Source organism: Rhinopithecus bieti, unplaced genomic scaffold (genome assembly GCF_001698545.2).
Source record: "Rhinopithecus bieti isolate Rb0 unplaced genomic scaffold, ASM169854v2 scaffold_8674, whole genome shotgun sequence".
Classification (NCBI taxonomy): domain Eukaryota; kingdom Metazoa; phylum Chordata; class Mammalia; order Primates; family Cercopithecidae; genus Rhinopithecus; species Rhinopithecus bieti.
In genome coordinates, this window is record NW_016805883.1 from 42442 (window position 1) to 58803 (window position 16362).

The 16362-nt window shown below is 42.2% G+C and overlaps 1 protein-coding gene and 1 pseudogene across 3 annotated transcripts in view; one reads left to right on the forward strand and one right to left on the reverse strand.

Annotated features, from left to right (window-relative positions):
* Positions 1 to 2263: 2263 nt before the first annotated feature.
* Positions 2264 to 16362, forward strand: part of LOC108530829 (uncharacterized) — a 28660-nt gene continuing 14561 nt past the window's right edge. For 2 of the 3 annotated variants that reach the window (XM_017873878.1, XM_017873881.1), the window contains exons 1-3: positions 2264 to 2327; positions 3359 to 3475; positions 4119 to 4257. The gene's annotated coding sequence lies outside the window, so the exon portion shown is untranslated. Of the gene's footprint in view, positions 2328 to 3199; positions 3287 to 3358; positions 3476 to 4118; positions 4258 to 16362 lie in introns of all 3 variants that reach the window. The other variant, XM_017873879.1, reaches the window with a different exon arrangement.
* On the reverse strand, positions 12681 to 13535 carry LOC108530817 (HAUS augmin-like complex subunit 1 pseudogene; annotated as a pseudogene).

Below are 16362 nucleotides of genomic sequence, written 5' to 3' on the forward strand. Positions count from 1 at the left end.
AAATAAATAAATAAAATATAATGCTAAATGGAAACAAACAGACACAAAAGGCCACACAGTATATAATTTTATTTCTATGAAATGTCCAGAATTGGCTAATCTGTAAAGGCAGAAAATAGATGAGTAGTTACTTAGGGTTGGGGGGTGCAGTGGGTTTGGGTTAGGGAGGTAATAGCTAAAGGGAACCACATTTCCTTATGAAGTGATGGAAACGTTCTAAAATTAACTGGTATACCGAACTAGTTATGGATAAAATACCAGGATGTCTGAGATTTGCTTCCAAATAATCCGCTGGGGATGGGAGGAGAACAAAAGAAGTAAGACTGGCCAGAATTTTGTAATTTCTGAAGCTGGGTACCTGGGGGTTCGTTATACCATTCTCTCCAGTGTTTGAAAGTTTTCATAAAAGGAAAAAAGGAAAAAAATAAAAGAATCTTAGGCAGTGTTCTCTCACAAGAGAAGGGAATGTAGTTTACGAGGTCCAGAGCCACCCCTCCCTAGCCCTCAGATGAGATTCATGAATTATTGAGGGAAAGCTGAGAGGCATAGAGGCCGTGGACTGTGGAGAGGTGGTGAGCGCAGTGGCCCTCATGGTCTCTCCCAACCTACATGCCATGCTGACCGTGGTGGTAGAAGTGGAGTCAGGGAGGGGATCAGGTAAGAAGCCCTCCACATTTCAGAGGAAGTGTAGTACAGGAGAGTCTCTTGGAAGAGGGGGAGGGTTAGGCCAGCTTAGGTTGGAAAACTGAGGCAAAGGTTGAGGGCAGGACTCAGGAATCCCAGAGCCAGTTTTCCTCATGAAAGCTGATATGCAGTCTACCTTTCTCAGGCCCTGAGGACAGCAGTAGCCCCACACTCCTGGTGGGGCCCACAAACCTCCGTTTGCTTCAGCCTGGGACTCTAGAAACTCAGGTGGATGGGCGTTGTGTGTGTGGCGGCGGGAAGGGGACAGGTGAGGGGAAGGGGAGTGGGACAGGGAGTGCAGGGGAAGATGGGAATATCATGATCGACCCCAGCCCTGCCCACAGGAACAAAGCTTCACCTTTGACAGAGTCCTGGGCCCTGATGCTGCTCAGGTAAGGAGGTCTGGGAGGGTGATGAAAGGAGGGTAGGAGACCTCAGGCCCCTGGATCCTGGGGTGCCAGCTGCCTCTAGAACTCCTTTGCTCAGGGCACCCGAGTCAGTGGATTGTGCCTGTGTCTCCCTGCAGGAGGCAGAGCAGGAGCTGCTGGCACGTGTCCAGTCCACATTGGGCCCTGTGGGCCGAGGGTACAGTGTGGCCCTGTTGCTCCGGGGGAGGGAAACAGAGGCATCCCGACTTGTGCCTCAGGTGAGTCCCAGAGGAGCCACCAGGGCACAGGCCTCATGCGGCTCAGGGTTTGCCTCCCCCCGAGACTTCTGAGAATCTTCCCTGCCCACATCAGCCCTCACTGGGGCTCCTACAGAAAGCACCCTGTGGGTCCACGCAGGATGTTTTGCCAGGGTCAATTTATGCAGCTACTGGGAGGTCATGGAAGGTGGGAAGGGCCTGGGTGCAGTGGTTCACACCTGTAATCCCAGCACTTCGGGAGGCCGAGGTGGGTGGGTCACCTGAGGTCAAGAGTTCGAGACCAGTCTGGCCAACATGGCAAAATCCCATCTCTACTAAAAATACCAAAATTAGCTGGGTGTGGTGGTGGGCACCTGTAATCCCAGCTTCTTGGGCGGCTGAGGCAGGAGAATCACTTGAATCTGTGAGGCAAAGGTTGCAGTGAGCCGAGATCATGCCACTGTACTGCAGCCTGGGCGACAAGAACAAAACTCCATCAAAAAAAAAAAAAAAGGCAAAACAAAAAAAAAAATTTTAATAAAAATTAAAATAAAGGAAGATGGGAGGCTGAGGCTGATAGGGTGACGGTTAGAGAGGGGTGGCATGAAAAGATCAAATATCCAAGGAGATCTGATTTTCACAGTTCCTGGTGATACTAATTACAAGCTTGGGAGCTTTAGAGTGGGGGCTTCATCAAAATGCCCCCAAACTAAAATAGCTGCCTCAGAACTTGTCGTGGATCCCTGTGCAGCAAACAGCAGGTCCCACTGAGAATGTCTGCTCACTTTCCAGCTTGCTATGAGCATGAAGATTGGTGCTGTTTCTGTCCTGGATACCATGTCCCCAGTAGTATGGGGCATGACACAGACTTCACTCTCAGGAAATGTTGAAGGACAGATTCATTATTTCTTAATCCTTATTGAATGCTTCTCTACTTTAGCTGCTGCAGATACTGTTTGAGGAAGCTCTGCCCCTCAGCTGCTCTGATCCTGTGCTTAGCACTCTTAGCCTGGTGCAGGTGAGACCCTTGTGGGAGGGGAGAGAGTGGGACTTGGGAACCAGGACCAGGGTGATGTTGCAGAAGGAGCCCGAGGTTTATGGGGAGCCAGAGAGCGTGGGTCCAGCCTCACTCTGCTGCTCACCGGCATGAGTGTGCCTCTCTGAGTTCTCCTTTCCTCTGACTGCAAAAAGGCTGAATTCATGGTGCCATGTTTAGACCCCAGGAGGATCATATGAGCTGAAAGTAGGGAAAGGCTCAGTTTGTAACAAGTGTGCTTGTGTGAACCCAGTTCAGCCCCAGTGGAAGGACCCAGGACCTGCTCTCTTCAGGGGTGGAGAACCTATCGGTGCTGGACGTGGCCCCTCTGGGCTTGTAAGTGTTCAGGGCCCAGTGGAGTCTGAGGGTGCTTATCTTAAGGCAGGGCTGCCTCACTGAAGTTGAGCTTTTGGGATCTCCACCCACTGCCACCCCAGGGGAAGAAAGCTCTGAGCTTGGGGTCATGCTTACAGGGTCAAGGGCTGCTCTCAGGATCCCCTCCTACCCTCTTCCTTCATCTCATGTGCTCATCCCTCTCACTGCCCTCACCCCACTTACACCTCTTCAACTTACACCACCTCAACTCTATTCCCCAGCCCCATGTCCCGACTCAGTCATTGTCACACTGGGTGATTTTGAGCATCTCACTAAGCAGGACTTCAGTTTCTCCATCTGTAAAATGGGAGTGATCCCAACTACCCTGTTCACAGGAGGGAAAATAAAATCATGAGGATGAGAAACATTTAGGGAGGTTACAGGCTATGGGGACCTCCAAGGGCTCCCCACATAGAGGTTCTTGGGGGCTGGACAGAACCTTGTCCTTTGGAGCTGAGCTCAGCCTCTGCTTCCTCCAGGGTGGTAGAAGATGCCACTGAAGTGGAGATGTCTGACTCAAAAGCTGCCTCAGAGCTGTACTTGCAGGCCACCGCGGGTGAAGGCAGGTGAGGACAAGAGAGTATCTGTCACCCCCTCCCCACTAGGCATTGGGCCTGAGTCCACCCTTTTCTCCACAGGGCCTGCTGTCTGCTCACTCTCATCATGTCCTGCCCAGGGCCTGACCCTCCTGAGGAGCCCGGGACCCAAGGTGTGTGGCGAGGGGCTCTACGGATCCTGCAGCTCCCAGGAGCCCCGTAAGTCTGAAGTGGCCTTCTGACTGCATTGAAGGGTGAGGTGGGGAGCTGAATTACAGAGGGAAAGGCCCAAGATAGCATCAAAGTCTCTCCTGTCCTCAACTCCATAATAAGAGCATTCCAGAACACAAGTTAAGCCCCATTGTTGGCAGATGACGTGGTCAAAAGCAACTGGATAGAGAATTAGTGAAACCAATAAATAAAAATAAATATTTCCCAGCCTGGGCAATCTGCCAAAACCCCATCTCTATAAAAAATACCCAAAAAAATCAGCCAGGCATGGTGGCGCAACATCTGTAGTCCCAGCTACTCAGGAGGCTGAGGTGAGAGGATGGCTTGAGCCCAGGAGGTTGAGGCTGCAATGAGCCATGATCACACCACTGCACTACAGCCTGGGTGACAGAGTGAGTCTCAAAAAATAGAAATGAATATAAAAATAAATAAATATCTCTAGGCCCTTTTTTTTTTTTTTTTTTAATATGTTGATAAGTGCACCAGGGACAGTTTTTTTTTTTTAATGCAAAAGTTAAATGTATTTTATCTTCATTCTATTATTAGCAGATAACCTTAATAAAAATAGCTATTATTTACAACAAAATATCATGTAATTTTAAATTGATCACTTTTTATTTCTATGGAAAAGCAACACTGGCATGTATTGAAGCAGCTGTTTGATTCTGTTCTGCTCTACTCTGTGTTCTGAGATGTGTATCAGACACCAGCCACACACCCCAGACGTGCTTGGGGCACAGCCTGGCCCTACAGAGCACTCTGGTCTGCAGGTGAGCACCTAAGGCCCTGCCATTCCCACTTCTTATTGTCATATTTACTTAGTTCTCAGTACTTCTGTCCATCTTTAAATGACTTAAGTGAGAGTACATTAAAGTAGCTTAGATGTTCCTTAGCTTCCACAGAGCACGTCGCATCTGTGACAGCAATTCAGAAAAAGAACAAACTTTCTTTTATTCTTAATGGTACACAGCATAAGAGAACAGCTTAGGCAGTTCACTGTAACTGATGGTCGTGATGTCCTTATTCATAAACTGAAAACTCCCCACAGAAGCTTCTGTAAGTATAATGTTAAATAGGTCTATAAACACAACAGCAACAACAAGAATGTAAACCAAATGCCCAGTTATGGGAAACTGGTGAAGAAATTTACCGATAAACCCACTGTGATGGTGTGTGTGTGTGTGTGTGGGATGTGTGTGTGTGTGTGTGTATGTGTCAACCTGGCTCAGTGGAAGTCCCTAGTTATTTAAGCTAGGTGCTGCTATGAAGGTATTTTGCAGATGTGATGGATATTAAGAGTATCCTGAAAGATCTGGGTGAGCCTGATTCAATCAGTTGAAAAGCTTTAAAAGCAGAAGCCTAAAAAGGCCTTAAAAGCTGAAGCTTCCCAGAAAAAGAAAAGAAATTCCATTCATGGGCAGTGGCATCTGCTGTACTTGTGCCTATGGAGTTCCATTCTGCTCACTCTTTTCCCTCCTGACTTCTCATAGACAACACTTGTGGTCTGTGCCCATGACCTCCCTGATTCTGGACTTACTTAGCCAACACTCACAATCTTGTAAGCCATTTCCTTTAACAAATTTGTATATATACGAAAAACACTGGTTCTTCCTCTCTAATTAAAGCCTGGACAACACACTCACAAATTAGAAGGAGATGCTGCTGTTAGAAGGAATAAGGTATACATTTTAGGCCCTTCAAGACTCCAATAAATGATAGTAAAATAATAGCAAAGAAAAACCTTACTTTGGGGTTAAGAAATCACATATTGATACACCAGGGACAGTTTTGCAAATAGCATCTTCAAGCATTTTGTCTAATTTTCAGACTCTTTTTTACCACTTTTAAATTTTACATTACTAATTCCTTTTCAGCTACTTATATATCTTCTGAGCTATCAGATTGAAAACTTGGAAAGAACCTAAATGTTCAAAGCCAAGACTGGGAAATTCCCAAAAAATCTTATCTTCAGGTCCTACTTTACATCCTTTACTCAAGTGCTCTAAAGTTATGAAAATACGAAGTAATGACAGGAAATAGTTATTTCAAACCAGCTTGCTTATTTGTAATGTCATGGAAATGTTGCCAAACTCAGAAGTACCTGAAAACAAATTGCAGTAAAACAAAAAAGAAGAGGAAAATGTACCCTAAATTCCAAACTACTTTAAAGTCTTTTCTTTCTTTTATCATGTATACTTCTTTTAAAAAAAAAAAAAAAAATTTTATTAACATATAATTTACACACACTGAAGTTCACTCTTTTGAAATGTACAATTCCGTGGTTTTTTAATACATTCACAACGTTGTGCATTGATCAGCACTATCTAATTTTAGAACATTTCGTCACCCCAGAAAGGAAACCCGTTTCCACTTGAAAGCATTCCTCATTCTGCCACCCACTCCCAGCCCAAGGCAATCACGAATCTATTTTCTGACTCTGTAGATTTGCTACTCTGGGCTTTTCATGTGAATGGAACCATACAATATGTGGTCTTCCTGTCTGGCTTCTTTCACTTAGGATAATGTTTTCAAGGTTTATCCACTTGTGTGAATCAGAACTTTATTCTTTGTTCTTTTCTATTGACAAATAATATTCCATTGTATGGACCTACCATATTTTGTTTATCCATTCATCCATTGATGGGCATTTGGATTGTTTCCACTTTTGGCTACTATATATTTTTTTTTCTTTTCTTTTTTTTTTTTTTTTTTTTTTGAGATGGAGTCTCGCTGTGTCACCCAAGCTGGAGTACAATGGTGTGATCTCGGCTCACTGCAACCTCCACCTCCCAGGTTCAAGTGATTTTCCTGCCTCAGTCTCCTGAGTAGCTGGGATTACAGGTGCCCACCATCACACCCAGCTAATTTTTGTATTTTTAGTAGAGATAGGGTTTCATTGTTGGCCAGGCTGGTCTCAAACTCCTGACCTCAAATGATCCACCTGCCTCGGCCTCCCAAAGTGCTGGGATTACAGGCATGAGCCACCGCACCTGGACATCTTTTCTTTTCTTTCTCTCTCCCTTTGTTAGAGATGTAGTCTCACTTTGTTGCCCAGACTGGTCTCAAACTCCTGGCCTCAAGCAATCCTCCCATCTCATATTCCCAAGTCCCTGGGATTACAGGCATGAGCCACTATGCCTAGCTACACTTTTGGTTATTTTAAATAATGTTGCTATGAACATTCACATATAAGTTTTTATTTGGACATGTGTTTTCAATTATCTCAGACATAAACCAAGAAGTGGTATTGCTGGGTCATATCGTAACTGTTGTAAAAGTTGGTTGTATGTTTGTCTTTATCTAGGTAAAGTTCACATAATATAAAATTAACGATTACCCATTTTATAATGTACAATTTAGTGACTCCTGGTACATTCACAATGTTGTGGAACTATCTAGTTCCATCATTTGGCTATTGTGAATAGTGCTGCTATGAACATTCATGTACAAGTATTTGTTTGAATACCTCTTTTCAATTATTTTGGGTATTTACCTAGGAGTGGAATAGCTGGTTCATATAGATATGGTAAGTCTATGTTTAACTTTTGAGGAACTACCACACTGCTTTCTACAGCACTGCACCATTTTGTATTTCCTCCAGCAATGTACGATGGTTCCAACTTCTCCACAATTACCAACATTTGTTATCTTCCGTGTTTTCGATTATGGCCAACCTAGTGGTTTTGAAGTGACATCTCATTTTTATTTGATTTGCATTTCCCTAATGACTAATTATATTGAGCAGCTATTCATGTGCTTGTTGGCCATCTCTAGATCTTCTTTGTGGAAATGTCTATTCAAATCCTTCACCTATTTTTAAATTGGGTTATTTGTGTCTTTCTTGTTGTGTTATGAGTTCTTTATATATTCTGTATACTAGACCCTTATCAGCTATGTGATTTGCAAACATTTTCTTCTGTTTTGTAGGTCATCTTTTCACTTTCTTTCCTTCTTTTTTTTTTTTTTAAGACGGAGTTTTGCTCTTGTTGCCCAGGCTGCAGTGCAATGGCGTGATTGACAACCTCCGCCTCTTGGGTTCAAGAAATTCTCCTGCCTCAGCCTCCCAAGTAGCTGGGATTACAGGTGCCTGCCACCACGCCTGGCTATCTTTTTACTTTTTTTGATAGTGTCCTTCAATACACCAAACTTTAAAATTTTTATGAAGCCCAATTTATCTTTTGTTGCTCATGCTTTTGGTGTTATACCCAAGCAACCACTGCAAAATCCAAAGTCAGGAAGATTCACCCCTACGTTTTCTTCTAATAGTTTTATAGCTTTATCTCTTACACTTAGGTCATTGATCCATTTTGAGTTAATTTTTTGTATTAGTATGGAGTAATCGTCCAACTTCATTCTATCCAGTTCTCCTAGCACCATTTGCTAAAGAGACTACTATTTCCAATTGACTGGTCCTGGCACCCTTGTCAAAAATCAGTTGGCCACATATATATGGATTTATGTCAAGACTCTCAATTATATTACATTGATTTATATAGCCTTTATCATATTGTGAAACTTTTATTTCTACGTTCTTGAATGTTTTTTAATCATGAAAAGGTGTTAGTTCTCGTCAAAGGCTATCCTCATGGCAATACCACACTGTTTTGATTTAATTTAACTTAAATTTAATTTTGTTTTACACACAGGGTCTCCCTCTGTCACCCAGGCTGGAATGCAGTGATGCAGTCAAGGCTTACTGCAGCCTTGACCTCTCAGGCTCAAGTGACCCTCCTGCCTCAGCCTCCCAAGTAGCTGAGACTACAGGTGCACACCACCACACCTAGCTAATTAAAAAAAAAAATTTTTTTTTTAATAGAAATAAGGAGATCATTATTTTGCCCAGGCTGGTCTCAAATTCCTGGGCTCAAACTGTCCTCCTATCTTGGCCTTCCAAGGTGTTGGGATTACAGGGGTGAACCACTGGGCCCAGCCTGACACTATATTATTTACTGTAGCTTCGTAGTAAGCTTTGAAATGGAAAAGTGTAAGTCCTTCAACTTTGTTCCTTTTTTTTTTTTTTTTTTTTTTTTGAGATGGAGTTTCACTCTGCTGCCCAGGCTGGAGTGCAGTGGCGTGATCTTGGCTCACTGCAACCTCTGCCTCCTGGGTTCAAGTGATTCTCCTGCCTCAGCCTCCTGAGTAGCTGGGATTACAAGCGCATGCTACCATGCCCAGCTAATTTTTGTATTTTTAGTAGAGACAGGGTTTCACCATGTTGGTCAGGCTGGTCTCGAACTTCTGACCTCATGATCTGCCTGTCTTGGCCTCCCAAAGTGCTGGGATCACAGGCATGAGCCACCATGTCCAGCCCTCAACTTCGTTCTTCTTTTCATCATTGTTTTGGCTATTCAGGGCTCCTTACAATTCCATAGGAATTTTAGGATTTGGCTTTTCCCCATTTCTAAAAAAAAAAAAAAGCATTGGATTTGATAGGTTGCTACGTCTTGATCTCTTAGATTTGCTTGGGGGAATACCTATCATTTGCATGATATTAAGTTCTTCCAATTCATTAACAATGGCAGCACAAGGCTGTTTTTCTGTTTTCTTTTTTTTTTTTTTTTTTTTTTTAGAGATGGAGTCTCGCTCTGTCACCGGGGCTGGGAGTGCAGTGGCCGGGATTCGCTCATGCAACTCCGGCCTCCTGGGTTTTCACGCCTTTCCTGCCTCAGTCCTCCGGGATAGCCTGCGGACACAGGCGGCCGCACCGTCGGGGCCCGGCTAGTTTTTGGTATTTTTTGTAGAGACGGGGTTTCACCATGGTTAGGCCAGGGATGGTCTTGATTCCTGACTCGGTGATCCGCCCTTTCTCGGCCTTCCCAAAGTGCTGGGATTACAGGCTTGAGCCACCGTGCCCGGCCAAGACTGTTTTTTCATATATTTAAGTTCTCTTTATTTCAGCAGTGTTTTGCAGTTTTCAGGGTATAAGGTTTACACCTCCTTGGTTAAATTTATTTCTTAGTATTTTTATTATTTTTGATGTTATTAGAAGTGGAATTTAAAAAATTTCCTGGCCGGGCGCAGTGGCTCACACCTGTAATCCCAGCACTTTGGGAGGCCAAGGTGGGTGGATCACCTAGGGTCAGGAGTTCGAGACCAGCCTAGCCAACATGGTGAAACCCCCGTCTCTACTAAAAATAAAAAATTAGCTGGGTGTGGTGGTGGGTGCCTGTAGTCCCAGCTACTTGGGAGGCTGAGGCAAGAGAATCACTTGAACCCAGGAGGTGGAGGTTGCAGTGATCTGAGATCACACCACTGCACTCCAGCCTGGGCAACAGAGTGAGACTCCATCTCAAAAAAAAAAATTCCTTTTTGGACTATTCATTTCTAGTGTATGGAAAGTAAGTATTTTAGGCTGGGCACTGTGACTCATGCCTGCAATCTCAGCACTTTGGGAGGCCATGCCAGGAGGATTGCTTGAGCCCAGGAGTTTGAGAGCAACCTGGGCAATATAGTGAGACCTCGTCTCTACAAAAAATTAAAAAATTAGCTGGGCATGATGGTGCATGCCTGCACTCTCATCTACTCAATAGGCTGACATGGGAGGTCTAGACTGCAGTGAACCTTGACTGCATCACTGCATACAAGCCTGGGTGACATAGCTAGACCCTATCAAAAAGCAGAAAAAAAGAAACATAACTGATTCTTTTTTTTTTTAGATGGAGTGTTGCTCTGTTGCCCAGGCTGGAGTGCAGTGGCGTGATCTCGGCTCACTGCAACCTCCGCCTCCTGGGTTCAAGCAATTCTCTGCCTCAGCCTCCTGAGTAGGTGGGATTACAGGCGCCTGCCACCATGCCCAGCTAATTTTTTTTTTGTATTTTTAGTAGAGATGGAGTTTCACCATCTTGGCCAGGCTGGTATTGAACTCCAGACTTCATGATCCACCTGCCTCAGCCTCCCAAAGTGCTGGGATTACAGGCGTGAGTCACCACACCTGGCTATACAACTGATTTTTGCACGTTGATTTTGTATTCTGCAACTACTGAATTTGATTGTTAGTTCTTTTTTTGTTTTTTTTTTGTTTTTTTTTGAGGCGGAGTCTCGCTCTGTCGCCCGGACTGGAGTGCAATGGCCAGATCTCAGCTCACTGCAAGCTCCGCCTCCCGGGTTTACGCCATTCTCCTGCCTCAGCCTCCCGAGTAGCTGGGACTACAGGCGCCCGCCACCTCGCCCGGCTAGTTTTGTATTTTAGTAGAGACGGGGTTTCACCGTGTTAGCCAGGATGGTCTCGATCTCCTGACCTCGTGATCCGCCCGTCTCGGCCTCCCAAAGTGCTGGGATTACAGGCTTGAGCCACCGCGCCCGGCTATTGTTAGTTCTAATAGTTCTTTTTGGACATGGATTTTTTAGGATGTTCTGTATATAAAATTATATCATTTGCAACTTGAGATAGTTTTATTTCTTCCTTTCCTATTTCAATAATTTTGTTTCTTTTTCTTGCCTGATTGTTCTGGCTAGAACTTCTAATACAAGGTTGAATGGCAGTGGTGATAGTAATCATACTTATATTCTTGATCTGAGGGGAAAGATTTTAGTCTTTCACCATTGCTTGTGATATTGGCTGTCGGTTTTTCTATATATGCCCTTAATCATGTTATGAAATTTCCCTTTTATTCCTATTTTGTTGAGTATTTTTCTCATGAAGGGATGTTGGATATTGTCAAAGGCTTTTCTGCATCAGTTGAAATGATCCTCAGATTTTTTCTACATTCTATTAATGTGGTATATTATATATTGATTTATTTTCATGTTGAACTACCCTTGCATTCCTGGGATAAATCTCAGTTGGTCATGATGTATAATTCTTCTAATACTCAGTGGATTCCATTGGCTAGTATTTTCTTGAGAGCTTTTGTGTCTACATTCAACAGGATATTAGTGTGTAATTTTATTTTCTTGTGTTGTCTTTGGTTTTGGTATTGGGGCAATGTTGGCCTCATAGGATGAGTTAGAAAGTCTTCCTTTTTATTCTAGTTTTTGGAGCAGTGTAAGAAGAATTGGTGTTACTTATTCTTCAACTGTTTGCTAGAATTCACCAGTGAAGCCATTTGGTCCTGGGTTTTCTTTGTTGGGAAGTTTTGATTACTGATTCAATCTCACCTTTTTTTTTTTTTTTTTTTTTTTTTTTTTTTGAGACAGAGTCTCGCTCTGTTGCCCAGGCTGGAATAAAGTGGCATGATCTCAGCTCACTGCAACCTCTGCCTCCCTTGTTCAAGTGATTCTCCTGCCTTAACCTCCCGAGGAGCTGGGATTACAGGTGCGCACCACCATGACCATCTAATTTTTGTATTTTTTTAGTAGAGTTGGGATTTCACCATGTTGGTCAGGTTGGTCTCAAACTTCTGACCTCATGATCCACCTGTCTCGGTCTCCCAAAATGCTGTGATTACAGGTGTGAGCCACTGTGCCCAGCCTGATTCAGTCTCTTTACCCGGTATAGGTCTATTCAGAATTTCTATTTCTTCTGGAGTCAGTTTTGGTCATTTGTGTGTTTCTAGGAATTTGTCCATTTCATCTAAGTTCTCTAATTTATTGGTATATAATTGTGGCATTCTCTTGTAATCGTTTTTATTTCTGTAAGGTTGGTAGCAATGTCCTCACTTTCATTTCTAATGTTAGTAATATGAGTCTTCTGTCTTTCTTAGTCAATCTAGCTAAAAGTTTGTCCATTTTTAAGTTTTTTTAAAGAGAAAATCCTTTTTGGCCAGACACAGTGGCTCATGTCTGTAATCCCAGCACTTTGAGAGGCCGAGGTGGGTGGATAACAAGGTCAGGAGATCGAGACCAGCCTAGTCAACATGGTGAAACCCCATCTCTACTAAAAATACAAAAATTAGCTGGGCATGTTGGCGTGGTGGAAATTCTAGTTACTAGGGAGGCTGAGGAAGGAGAATTGCTTGAACAAGGGATTCGGATGTTGCAGTGAGCCAAGATCACACCACTGCAGTCCAGCCTGGCGACACAGAGAGACTCTGACTCAAAAAAAAAAAAAAGAGAAAAGCCTTTTAATATGAAAACTATGTATTTGGGAACAAAATGCAATACACAGTAAGAAACCATATTCTATTAATTATGACATTCTGTAATCTATGAACACAGAAAATTTTGTTATTAAGAAACGCCAAGAGGAAAAAAAACTCTATAAAGTCCTATTCATTTTACTTTGTTAGGGAAAAGGATGTTAATTTGGCTATTGTCACAGTTCCGTCATGTCTACTCTCCTTGTAAGTTCAGCTTCATTGCTGTGTAATTCTTGCTTTGCTTCTTCAATTTTCACTTGAGTAAGAGGGGAATTCGGCATTAAGTCTAAATAGGACTCAAATTTTTTCTTCAAAGATATAGTCTGTTGCTTTAATTTAGCCAGTTTCTCTGACAGTGCTACTAAGGACTGATGAGACAGAGAAGCATCCATGCCTCTGGCTGAAAGTTGCTCCTCTGTAGCCTTGATTCCAAATCTGAATTCCTCTGACTTTGCTTTTAGAAAGTTCATGTTCTGATGACGAGTATCCACTTTGGCCCTTTCTGTGGACAGATGCAACCTCTGCTTTCTTGAGATCCTCTTGTAGACATTTTTCAAACATTAAGTTGCAGTTAGATTTTTTTCAAGTTTTTCCAGTTCAATCTTGATTTCTTCACCTTCGGATTTGTTGCGAAAGAGATCAGAGGTCAAATCATTCACTGCAAGGATAAAACTAGCTAGTAAGTCATCCTTTCTTTCAAGGGCCACCACACTGTCAACCAAAGCATTCAGATACCTGGAACCAGTGCTAGAGAAATTGGCAGGGAAAAAATTCACACTATCCATGAGAAGGTCTTGAAGATACTAGGCTTCTGACTTGTATTCACTTGCTTTCTGCTTCAAGTCCTCTATTACCAGGTAGTCATCCCTGTCCCGGACCCTGTTGGGTTCTGAAAGGTGATGTAAAATCTCTGTGGTCCGTGGGTTCACATCATACTGTGGAATGGGATGATCTCCAAATATTTATTTTAACCATGCAGCAATCTGCGTTTCTTTCTCCTCCAGGAGCTCCAAGCTACCACTCCTGCTCATTTAAAACTTTTTTTTCAAGGAGTCAACTTTGGTTTCATTGATTTTCTATTATTTTATATTCTCTTTTTCATTTATCTCTGTTTGGATCTTTATTCTTTTCTTTCTTCTGTTAGCTTTGGGTTTATTTTTCTCTTTTTCTAGTTCCTTGAGGTGTCCAGTTAAATTACTGGTTTCAGAGCTTCCTTTATCATGTAGGTGTTTATACTTACAAATTTCCCTCTGAGCACTACTTTTGCTTCATCACGTAAGTATTGATATGTTGTGCTTTTGTTTTCATTCTTCTGAAAGTATTTTCTAATTCTCTGTGTGATTTCTCTTCCGACCCATTGGTTGTTTAATTTCTACATAGTTGTGAATTTTCCAGTTTCTCTTCTGTTACTCATTTCTAGTTTATTCCACTATGGCTAGAGAAGATACTTTGTGTGATTTTAACTTTTAAATATGATTGACACTTGCTTTGTGGCCTAGCATATGGTCTACCTTGGAGAATGTTCCACGCACTTCAGAAGAATGTGTATTCTGTTATTTTGGGATTGAGTGTTCTAAACATGTCTCTTAGGTCTAAATTGTTTAGTGTTACTTAAGTCCTCTACTTCCTTTTTGATCATTTGTCTACTTGTTCTACTTAGTACTGAAACTGGGGAAGCTGGATGCAGTGGCATGCACCTGTAATCCCAACTACTCAGGAGGCTGAGGCAGGAGGATTGCTTGAGCCTAGGAATTCAAGACCAGCCTGGGCAATAATAGTGAGACTTTTTCTCAAAAAAAGAAAAAGAAAAGAAAGAAAGTATTGAAGTCTCCAACTATTACTATAGAACTATCTATTTCTCCCTTCATTTCTGTCCACTTTTGCTTCGCATATTTGGTCTTTTGTCAGGTGCATACATGTTTATATTTGTTTTATCTTTTTGATGAGTTGAACCTTTTATGAATATATAATGTACTTCTTTGTCTCTTGTAACAGTTTTTGACTTACAGTCTATTTGGTGTGATATTTATATAGCCACTACAGACTCTTTTATATCTTTTTCCATCTTCTTACTTTTAACCTATTTGTGTCTTTGGATCTAAAGTGGGTCTTGGCTGGGCATGGCAGCTCATGCCTGTAATCCCAACACTTTTAGAGGCCAAGGTAGAAGAATCACTTGAGTTCAGAAGTTTGAAACCAGACTAGGCAACATAGTAAGATCCCATATCTACAAAAAAATAAAAATAACTAGGTATGGTGGCACACACCTATAGCTCCAGCTACTTGGAGGCTGAGGCAGGAGGATCACTTGAGCCCGGGAGGTTGAGGCTGCAGTGAGCCTTGATCACATCACTGTACTCCAGCCTAGGCAACAGGGTGAGACCCTGTCTCTTAAAAAAATAAAGAAAATAAAGTGAGTCTGTTGTAGACAACACATAGATAAATTATGGGTTTTTTTTTCAATCTATTCTTCCAACCAAAAAAAAAAAGACCTATTCTTCCAAACTTTGTTATTTAATTGGGGAGTTTATTCCATTTACCTTTAAAGTAATCAACTAATAACAAACACTTACTCCTGCCATCTTGCTATTTGGCTATATATTTTTGTTTCTTAATTCCTCTAATATTGCCTTTTGTATTTAATTGATTTTTTGCAATGTGCTGTGTTGATTTTTTTCACATTACCTTTTTGATAATTTTTCCTTTTTTTTCTTTTTCAATTTCTTTCCTCTGACAGGATACAAGACAAACACTCAGTTTGCCTGAGTTTTAAAAGGATATTTCCTTTGCCCCAATTAATGAGCAATAAAGACATAAATCCATTTTAAAAAGTGAACGGGGGTTTTTCCATATTTTTAAAGGTTATTTTTCTATTGGACAGGCATGGTGGTGCAAGCCTGTGGTCCTAGCTGCTCAGGAAGCTGAAGTGGGAGGATCACTGGAGCCTGGAAAGTTGAGTCTGCAGTGAGCCGTGATCATGCCACTGCACTCTAGCCTGGCTGACAGAGTGATACCCTGTCTAAAAAAACAAAACAAACAAACAAAAAAACCCCACTTATTTTCTTTGTGGCCATTTTGGAGATTACAATTAATATCTTACATTTTATTTATTTATTTATTTATTTAGAGACAGAGTCTCGCTCTGTCTCCAGGCTGGAGTGCAGTGGCGTGATCTCAGCTCACTGCAACCTCCACCTCCCAGGTTCAAGCGATTCTCCTGCCTCAGCCTCCCAAGTAGCTGGGACTACAGGTGCAGCTAATTTTTGTATTTTTTAGTAGAGATGGGGTTTCACCATGTTGGCCAGGATGGTCCTGATCTCTTGACCTTGTGATCCGCCCACCTCAGCCTCCCAAAGTGCTGGGATTACAGTCGTGAGCCACCGCGCCCGGCTAATATCTTAAATTTAAAACAGTCTCACCAGGCACAATGGTATGCACCTGTAATCCCAGCTACTCGGGAGGCTGAGGCAGGAGGATATTTTGAACCCAGGAGTTTGAAACCAGCTTGGGCAACATAGTGAGACCTCATCTAAAACAAACAAACAAACAAACAAAAACTATATAGCAATCCAGCTTGAATTAATACCAACTTAGCTTCAATATCTATAAAGATTTTACCCCTATACATCTGCATCTTTTCCCATTATGTTGCTAGTGTCACAAATTACATCTTTATACATTGTGTGCCCATTATCATAGGTTTACAACTATTGTTTTATGCATTTGTTTTTAAAATCCTATGGGCAAAAAAGAGGAGTTACAAACAAAAAATGCAATATTATGGGCTTTTATATTTACACGTGTAGTTACCTTATTATTGTTCCTTATTTCTTTTTTTTTTTTTTTTTTTTTTTTTTT